This window comes from Oratosquilla oratoria, chromosome 22 (genome assembly GCF_046742065.1).
Source record: "Oratosquilla oratoria isolate Oo_2021 chromosome 22, ASM4674206v1, whole genome shotgun sequence".
Lineage (NCBI taxonomy): Eukaryota > Metazoa > Arthropoda > Malacostraca > Stomatopoda > Squillidae > Oratosquilla > Oratosquilla oratoria.
In genome coordinates, this window is record NC_134798.1 from 44,264,672 (window position 1) to 44,274,671 (window position 10,000).

At 43.1% G+C, this 10,000-nt stretch overlaps 1 long non-coding RNA gene across 1 annotated transcript in view; it reads right to left on the reverse strand.

Moving 5' to 3' along the window:
• LOC143037238 (uncharacterized) overlaps positions 1–8,677 on the reverse strand; it is a 34,901-nt gene extending 26,224 nt beyond the window's left edge. The window contains exon 1 of the long non-coding RNA XR_012967458.1: positions 8,576–8,677. This is a non-coding gene — a long non-coding RNA (uncharacterized LOC143037238). The remainder of the gene's footprint in view (positions 1–8,575) is intronic.
• Positions 8,678–10,000: the final 1,323 nt, after the last annotated feature.

Below are 10,000 nucleotides of genomic sequence, written 5' to 3' on the forward strand. Positions count from 1 at the left end.
GAAATAGCTGTCGATCACGAGTCCAACACGTGATCCAAGACCATGGTGAATCACACTCAAAACATGAGATGGTGGCGCCACTGGAAGCGTGCCCGTCTCGCATATTCCTAGTCGCAGGTTCGAGCCCCGCACTCCTCTCCTACTCCCAGCAGTGTTTGTTACCTGTCCCAACAGCCCAGCTACACAGGGCAAAGGTGACGGCTTCGGCCGCAGCTACTCAGAGTCTCCTGGCGTAGTCCCCTCACCTTCACAACATTCAAAGCCTTGGTCTTGTACAGCTGGCAAGACTTCCGCGTGTTCTGCCAGTATGGCTGATGTGGCGTGTTTGTGTTCACGCGAGCCTGTGAAATGAACAAATGATATTGTTCATCTGTTCTTTCATCAGCCTTTGCACATTCCGCGTTCCGTGAGCGCACAAACTAGAACAAATAACATAACTCACGACCAGAGGCATATACTGTATATATATATATATATATATATATATATATATATATATATATATATATTATATATATATATATTTCCAAGCATTTGCTAATAGTTTCCAATAATTATGTATGAACAAATAAATATATATAAGCGTGCCCAATTTCACGAATTTGGTGGCTCACCCGTATACTTTTGCCAACTGTACCAATGAGAGGAGGACAGGGAGGAGGAGGAGGAGGAGGAGGAGGAGGAGGAGGAGGAGGAGGACGAGGAAGAGGACGAGGAAAAGGATTACGAGAAGAAGAAGTACGAGGAAGAGGGGGACGAGGAAAAGAAGGAAGAGGAGGACGAGGAAGAGAAGGAAGAGGAAGAGGAGGAGGAGGTGGACGATGAAGAGAAGGAAGAGGAGAAGGACGAGGAAGAGAAGGAAGAGGAGGACGAGGACGATGAAGAGAAGGAAGAGGAGGACGAGGACGAGGAGGAGAGGGAAGATGACGAGGAGGACGAGGAAGAGAACTACCACAAGAGGAGGAGGGGAGGAGGGCAGTTAAAAGGGGGGCAAGTAGGCGGTCGCAGAGGCAGAAACGGCTCCCCTTCCCTCCTCTTCCTCTGCCCCGGCCACGCGCGTGGTGTCGCGCCGATGGTCACGTAGGCCGCCTCGGGAACGGCCTTAACCGCCCTCGAGTTCCCCACCAACCCCCAAAGGTTCTCTACCAACCCTCGGTCGTGCGCCCCTGTGATGCTAACTTCCAGTCCAGCAGCACCTTTCTGACAACCTGATGCGTCCTCAGCGCTGAGGTCAATCTCCAATGAAGACGAAGAAGGAGAGAGAGAGAGAGAGAGAGAGAGAGAGAGAGAGAGAGAGAGAGAGAGAGAGAGAGAGAGAGAAAATTGAAAATAATAATAATATGAGGAAGAAAAAAAATTAACTGTCTGTGATCGTTAACACAAACGTTCAAATGACAGTTAATTTTCATCGCACAAATCAACGACGGCGGTTCTACGAGACAGACATCAGTAAGAATCATCTCCCCATTTTCAAAATCCACCAATACTTTCAGCTCTATCTGGAGGGGCGGACCCTGTGGGCTGTCACTCGATCTTCAAAATAGACCTAAACTATCTATCGCTTAAGGGGAACTGACAACCGGTGACTGCTCTTCTTGTAGAGAGATCGTTGCCAGCCGCTTTGGGGTTGTGGGTTTCCACATTTTAATGTTTAAAGATTCAACTGGATAAATACTCGACTTGTATGTTTTTACTGTCTGCCGCCAGACGATTTTATTTAGGTGAACGAAACCCCGATTATTTTTTCGGCTGAAGACAAAAGAAAACGAAACGACGATTCGCACTTTCCGCGACGAAGCGACGACGTCAACAACGACGATGACGATAAAAACGACGACGACAACGACGATCACAATGAAACGACGACGACAACGACGACAAAACGATGACGACAACGACGATGAAACGATGACGACAACGACGATGACGATGAAACGACAACTACGACGACGACGACGATGGAGCAACGACGAAGACGAGGATCGAGAGAGGGCCGACTACATTCCTCCCCCGGTGGTATGCGGTTCTTCCCGTTAGGAGGGATCCATCCGAGCCGCACGAAAGAAGAAAGCGCACACTCACTCTTGTTCCCCACGCGGCCTCCGACGCCGCCACATTCTGACCATTTCGTTCTGTCCAATGCCAAACGATTTCATTCATTTAAGAGTGGGGGGGAGAGGGGGGAGGATGTCTTGGGGGGATGATTATCTTCATCACCCCACCACACAAACACATACACAGTATCGCTGTGCTGCGAGTCGTTATTCCAACTCCCGTGGGAAGGGAGTTGTGTGTGTGTGTGTGTGTGTGTGTGTAAGGTCACAGTATTACCCATAGATTGGTCATATATAAGCTCTGAGCTCTCTCTCGGGAGGGAAACAGCTGTCGATCATGAGTCCAACACGTGATCCAAGAACATGGGGAATCACGCACAAAATGTCAATAGTTTGGGAGGGGGGAAGGGGAGGGGAGGATGTCTTGGGGGGATTATAATCTTCATCTGAAACTCGATAAATACACACACACACACACACACACACTCCGCCACGATGACGCACATTTATTCTATTCTGGCTAAAGACAGCACCTTGAGTTCGTGGGGTCCCGTGGTTCCTTCCTGACACGGGTTGGCCTCACGTATCTCACGAGCAATACATTATCCCCCGACTGTTCTGTACAGTCTGTCCCATTTTCACGGAACATCTGTCGTGTTGCCATTCAGGTGATCAGTTATTTTCGCACTTATGAAGATGATTGACGACGCTGTTGCCGAGATCGCAAATTCTTAATGGTTAGGTTAGTATGCGACGGGCGGTGCCAAATGTTGGCTCCAAACGCCAAATATCGCCATTACTTCCCCCTTGGACAATGGGATACTGTGTGTGTGTGTGTGTGTGTGTGTGTGTGTGTGTGTGTGTGTGTGTGTGTGTGTGTGTGTGTGTGTGTGTGTGTGTGTGTGTGTGTGTGTGTGTGTGTGTGTGTGGTCACATCACTGCCCACTGAGGATTTTATATTCGAATATAATCTCTAAGCTCTCATCCGGATGGGTAATAGCTGTCGGTCACGAATCCGGCACATGATCAGACAATGACTAATCACCTGCTGACATCTACAATTCCCTGTCTGTTTCCTATTAATACTATGTCGTCTACAGACAGGTCATAAATCCACCAGCTTACACGCGGGGTGCACACACACTAAAGAAAAACACAAGGAAAAAGCAACGCATATTTATAAACAATAAGACGCACATACACACACGCACGCACATGCACACACACACACATGAACAGAAACACGTGTACATGGCTCTAATCAGTCACAAAGCTTTCAAATGGGTCACATCAATGACTCGATCCTAGACAACTTTGGTAAACACGCACACGCACACACACACACACACACACACACACACACGGTAGCGCAGTTGGTAGACTTCCGGGGCTGCCACTACGGCGGTCAGGGTTCGAATCCCGCCCAGGGATGAAATAATTTCAGTACCGCTGCGCTGCGGGTCGTTACTCCAACTCTCGTGGGCGGGGAGTTGGGTGTGTGTGCGTGTAAGGTCACAGCATTACCCATAGATCAGTCATATATGAGCTCTGAGCCAACGTTGGGTGATTTTATCCAGGTTATGCAGTGCCGCCGTTATGGACTCCTTTCGCAATAAATAAACAAATAAACGAATAACAATAAAACAAATAAATGAATAATATAAACATATAAACAAAATAAACAAGTATACTAGTAATCAAAATAAAACAAATAGAATAAAAAATTTAAAAATACACAAATCAAACAAATTGAATAAAAATACACATAAAGATCAGTAAATTAACAAAGAACTCAATAAACAAAACCTTAATTCTTAGCAATAAATGAATAAATAACAATAATAATAATAATAATAATAATAATAACAAAGTCACACGAGGGTGTCTTGTCTTCTGAGAGCGCCTGGCGTAACCGTTCTTCCCGAAATGTTAAGAAAAGCTCTTTACGAAATTTTGGGAACAGTGGAAGGCCGCTGCACAGTGGCCTCCACCCCGGCACTGAAGTGCACTGTCGTGATGTATTTGCCAAACACTGGATTTTTTTTTTTTTTTACGCACCAGTGCACAGCGAAGCGAAGTAACATTAAACATAAATTATGACGACAGCCTTGCCTTTCGCCATACCAGTGGTATGAGTCGTCAGCTGCCTCAATACATTTCTGAAGGATGCATACACAACGTACACACACATTATATATATATATATATATATATATATATATATATATATATATATATATATAGCCTATAATATGTATGCTAAATGTATTTTTGTGATTACAGGCCCAATTATATGTCACTGATTTGTGTTCAATCCACATCGGCAACCAGTGACTGCCCCTCACCCTGGCTATCCGAGCAGATACAAAAAAAAAAAAAAAAAAAAAAAAATACGGCTTCGGCCGCAGGTAATCGCAACTGAAGTAAATGAAGCTGATGTGACGAAACTGCCTAGATCCTTCTTAAGATGTTCCCACCTCCTACGCGTCTTTCATTTGAGTATTTTACCTGTGGTACCTCGGATGGTTTCCATTATTATGCATACAAGATAAATGCAATGGACCCTTTTTCTTATATATATATATATATATATATATATATATATATATATATATATATACATATATATATATATATATATATATATAGTCACCCCATGAGATCCCACCTAAGGAATTGTCACCCCAGAACGCCGAATATCAGCAGTGGAATAAAGATTATGTTAGGTTAGGCTAGGTTAGGTTAGATTGAATGAGGTTTATGGTTATTGTCGTCAACTTACACAACCGATGAACTGTAAACCCTAGGATAGCCCACATGAAGAATTGTCACGATATCGAAGTCTGGGGTGACGATTCTTCATGTGATCATATATATATATATATATATATATATATATATATATATTCATATATATATGTATATATATATATATATACATATATATATATATGTGTGTGTGTGTGTGTGTGTGTGTGTATATATATATATATATATATATATATATATATATAGTTATGTCACGAAGAAATATTCACCTAAAATGCGCGGCAAAATAATGGGAGAGTCCTGTAGGAAGAGGGAAACGTGAGAGGGGGAAGGGGAGAAAGCCAAAGGTTGACGGAGAGGGAGGGGAGAGAAGGATGAGAGGGAGGGGGGAGAGGGGGATGGGAGAGGAGGGAGAGGGAGAGAGAGGAGGGGAGATGGGACCCGCCAACGCGACTGTTGGTGAGGGAAAAGAGAGAGAGAGAGAGAGAGAGAGAGAGAGAGAGAGAGAGAGAGAGAGAGAGAGAGAGGGTGGGGGGCAAGGGACCTAGAGAAGAATAGGAAGGGGTAAGGTGGGGGGGGAGCAAGTCTGGTTGACAAGACGGGAGGCGCGAGAGGGCGGCGTGGGGGGGTACTATCTCCTTCAATACGGTGCCCCCCCCCCCGTTGTAGATTTTATTTTGATTTTCGCCAGTCAATAGTTAGCTGAGTTTTACTGAAGTAAAGAGGAGGAGAGAGAAGGAAGGAGGAAAGGTGGGAAGAAGAGAGGAGAGGGGATGAGAAGAGAGAGGAAGAGAGGAGAAGGGTTGAGAGAGGTGCTGGGAGAGGAAGGGAGAGGAGGAAGATATATCAATAAAAGACGATGAAGGCGACGAGAAGAGTTCGGTCAATACAACTGGAGGAGGAAGAGGAGGCAGAGATCAGGAACTAACAGGTGTAGGAGCGAACAAAGACAAATCAAATAAATAAACACAAAATAAATATAAATAATAATAAATGATAGTAGGTTAAAAACGGCTACAGACTAGAGTACGTCATAACATACGAGAGGAAACGGAGGAAGAAAAGAAAGACAAAATAACTGAATATAACGGTCGGTGTCGCCAGTTACGAATTCAAAATTCAAAACCTACGTTACAACTTAATTCTTTTTATCAACAGTATCTACGTTACAATATTTTTCATACTTAATTATCATTAATGTTATTATTATTAATATAATTATTTATTCTTCGATTTTCACTTGTACAGCCGAATTTCAAAGGTCGCCTTACCTACTGAATGACGTCACATGAATTTAATTTCTGCACAATTTAAATATAATGCCAGACACGCTGGCAACACTGCACGCAGTGCTCAACATGTCACTGTACGATTAAGTTAGACCTGGGGAGCAGTGACTCGGGCACTGCAAACATCACAAACAGTGCTTCTCAATCTACCATTGAAACCAGGGCAAGTTCTTACAGATGATAATTTTTTTATAATAAGTTGAATCAGAACATAAAACTTCCCTCATTATGTCATGGTAGAAGAGATATAAAATATTTATGACAACTTTGTAATAAAACAAAGGGTTACGCTTCATTAACATTTTATAATTATTGTTATTATTATTATTATTATTACTATTATCATTTACACCCTTTTTTGGGATTTGGGACAAAAATTAAAGACACACGAATTTTGAGATTTCATGAAGGGAGGAATGGAATGAAAAAGGCTTGAGATGCTGGTCTAAGGCGACGCCATACCAAGCTTATGAGAGCTGCTTCCGTCTCCAGCTGCACACGACGTTTCTTACATTTCAGTTCTCAAGTTTGATAAAAGGCTTCTTCTCGGTTGTGTACTACCGCGAGGAATATGTGTGTGTGTGTGTGTGTGTGTGTGTGTGTGTGTGTGTGTGTGTGTGTGTGTGTGTGTGTGTGTGTATATAAATATATATATATATAAATATATATATATATATATATATATATATATATATATATATACATATGCAGTATATGTGTGTGTGTGTCATTTAGTTGTATTTTACGGGAAGGTGAGCTACGCTCGTGGTGTCCCGCCTTTGTATCTCGCAGTGTCTAATTTACTCTTAAATTCGTGTGTGTATGTGTGTGTGTATATATATATTTTTTTTAATCCCTTCCAGGTCCCTGTTAATATATACATCGCCTAAATCCAACTAGGCGATATTCTAAATGCGCAATAGAACGGCTGGATAGTTGCAACAAATAGTCATAATAAATATTATTATAATTATTAAATCATAATTAATACTATTACAACAATTATTAAACCATAATTAACATTATTATAACAATTATTATTATAATTCATTTACTTGCTGTGTGGAGATTAACGTCCAATTACACAATCAACTGAACAAAAATCATAAACGACACTTCCAAAACTATACAAAGTGGAAAGACGATGAGCTCACCCCAGGAGGCGCTACTCTGCGACAAAGATCGTCACACCTTTGCCTTAAGTGCTACGACTTCCGGGGGCAAGTGGGCCGTTAGACTCGAACCTGGGAGCGCGAAAAGCGATTCAAACCAACGAGCCACGCAATACTTATGTCTTGTAAATATTTGAAGAAAAAAAAAGAGAGAAAGAGAGAAGCAAGGGTGTACAGGCAACGTAAAATGAGCGACGAAGGATGCAGGAGGGGGAGGGGGATTGGGAGAGGGGGGAGGGGGGAGGGGAAGAGGAAGGTCGCTGTTGAGAAGAAAACTATGATCCCATAGGGAAGGGACGTGAAAAGGGCGGGCCTTCTAAAAGAGAGAGAGAGAGAGAGAGAGAGAGAGAGAGAGAGAGAGAGAGAGAGAGAGAGAGAGAGAGAGAGAGAGAGAGAGAGAGAGAGAGAGAGAGAGAGAGAGAGAGAGAGAGAGAGAGGTATGCATAAACAAAATATTCTGTAGAACAAAATATACACATACGCACACATATACAAAATCAGAATATAAGGAGCGATGAGAGGGGAGTGGGGAGGGAGGGAAGGGGGTGGGGGGCGTCGGGACGGGGGTGGAAGGGTGGGAGGAATGGAGGAGGTGGGAGGAGAGCGAGAGGAGGCGGAGGGGGATCAGACCCCTACCCTTCAAAGACACGTATGTAGGCGACATGTGCGTCCCAAGACCCCATGACGCAATTGGCCAAAAACACACGAAAAATAGGTCCAAACTCCCCAATTCCATCCCATGGGACCCGCTCACACTTTTCGTGGGACCTTCCCGCCTTTAGGTCTTGCATTAAGAAGTTCAAAAAGCGTTGACGGTACGAGGAAATAGATATGAACGTCGGTAGTTATTTTCGAAGTGTAGGCTTCCCTGCGCTGCTGGTCTTGCTGCCGTTTGACGTGGGGGCAGTAGATGACTCCTCCTCCTCCTCAACACCCCCTCCTCCTCCTCTTCCTCATCCAACTTTTCGTCTCGCCTTCTCAATCTTACGGACGCCACATCAACAACGGAACTGAAAACAGCCTCTCGTTCAATTCAGCCGTTTAACGGTAATTCCAAACGAGGAGGAGGCAGGAGTGAATAAACTGAACAGCGTGCGATGCAAAAAGGGAACCAAGCATTTTGAAACCTTAACGCGTATGCGCGACCACCACCACCTCTACACCCCACTACCACACACTCACAGCACATGCCACAATATTTTCCGACTTTCCATTGATCCACTGTCAACTTGGCACCAGTTTGAGGGCTTGTATCTATTCCTCAATCCAAAAGCTAACGATAACAACTTACAAATAATCTCGGTATCCGATGTAGTTCACATTCAAATTGGTAAAGTTGTTAACGGAAAGAGAGGCGTGCTCTCACGTCACTGTTCAAGGAGACACTGGTGTTTACCAAGTTGGGTGGCTGGTACGCGCCGGGGTGAGGACGGGTGAGAGGGAGGAGTGTAACCAGATGGTTCATCTATATCTACAAATATTTCAATTCCTGGCTATGTAATTTTATTACAGATTTTTTAAACTACCAATGTTCATTCTCTATACCAAACTTGAACAGGTTTACGAGATAGCAAGCCTTTCTGAATGCGTACGCGAGTCGGTGGTGGGAGGGGCTTAGGAGAGTAGGGGCGGAGCTACAATCGGTCACTTGGTCCAGATTTTCTTTCCTTTTCTTCTGATATTTAGGCTGTGTCAATCTTCCTTGGCTCATTTATTTCAAAACAACCTCTACTCTCCCCACTTAGTGTAATATTATTTACAAATTCAACAAGCATGGTGGAAGTTGAATGGCCAATTCAACCTCTACTCCTATGTTTACAGTACGTTGTCTACTTCGACCCATGTTGTGGCTGGACTGACGTCTATCATCCCCCCCTCTTCTCCTCCTCCTCCTCCTCTTCCTCCTCACCGTCCATCCCTCCAACTCTACCTTCCCCCTCCACTTCATCCCCCTCTCTTCTCATGCTACCTCTACACACACTCCACCAACTTTTTCCTCATATATTTATATCTCCTCCACTATCGTAAAGAAAAATAACAATACAATTAAACAGTAACAAACGTTCAATTTTAGGATACCGTTGCGTGACGTTACATGAGAAATAAGATCGACATGACGTCATCGTCTAGACATGATTATTTTTTTTCTTATGAAGAACATACCTCGTATGCACTCAGTCTGGCAGATGGCGCACGTTTCGAACCTTTCGTAAACATCATCAGCGATGGTTGCTCAAACGGCCGTTACTGGTCAGTGTAACGGTTGCATTGCTGATGGAAGTTGTAACCTGTAATACATAGCCGCCCTTAATTATTTACAACAAAGGATAAGGAAGGATGATTTTGTTATTAATCTACTTATTTATTTCATATAAGGTAAATTCAGGGTAGATATCTCTCCATACATCGTTATCTTTTCATCTATTTTCTATTATCTACTGCGAACCAAATTCACGCCCTTCCATGTTAAATAGGCCACGCCCACCAATCTGACATGAAGCTCTGTGATTGGATGATGTGACATTATCTTCAGAAGGAGATTTTAAGCCATAAATATGGGATTCATCAAATGAAAGAAGAAAATTAAAAAAGGCAAAAGACCGAATGACAGATCAAATGGATGAATAAACAAATGAATAAAAAATCAATAAACAACGTAAATAATGAATAAATAGATCAATAAATTAATGGATAGATAGATGAATAAACTAACATA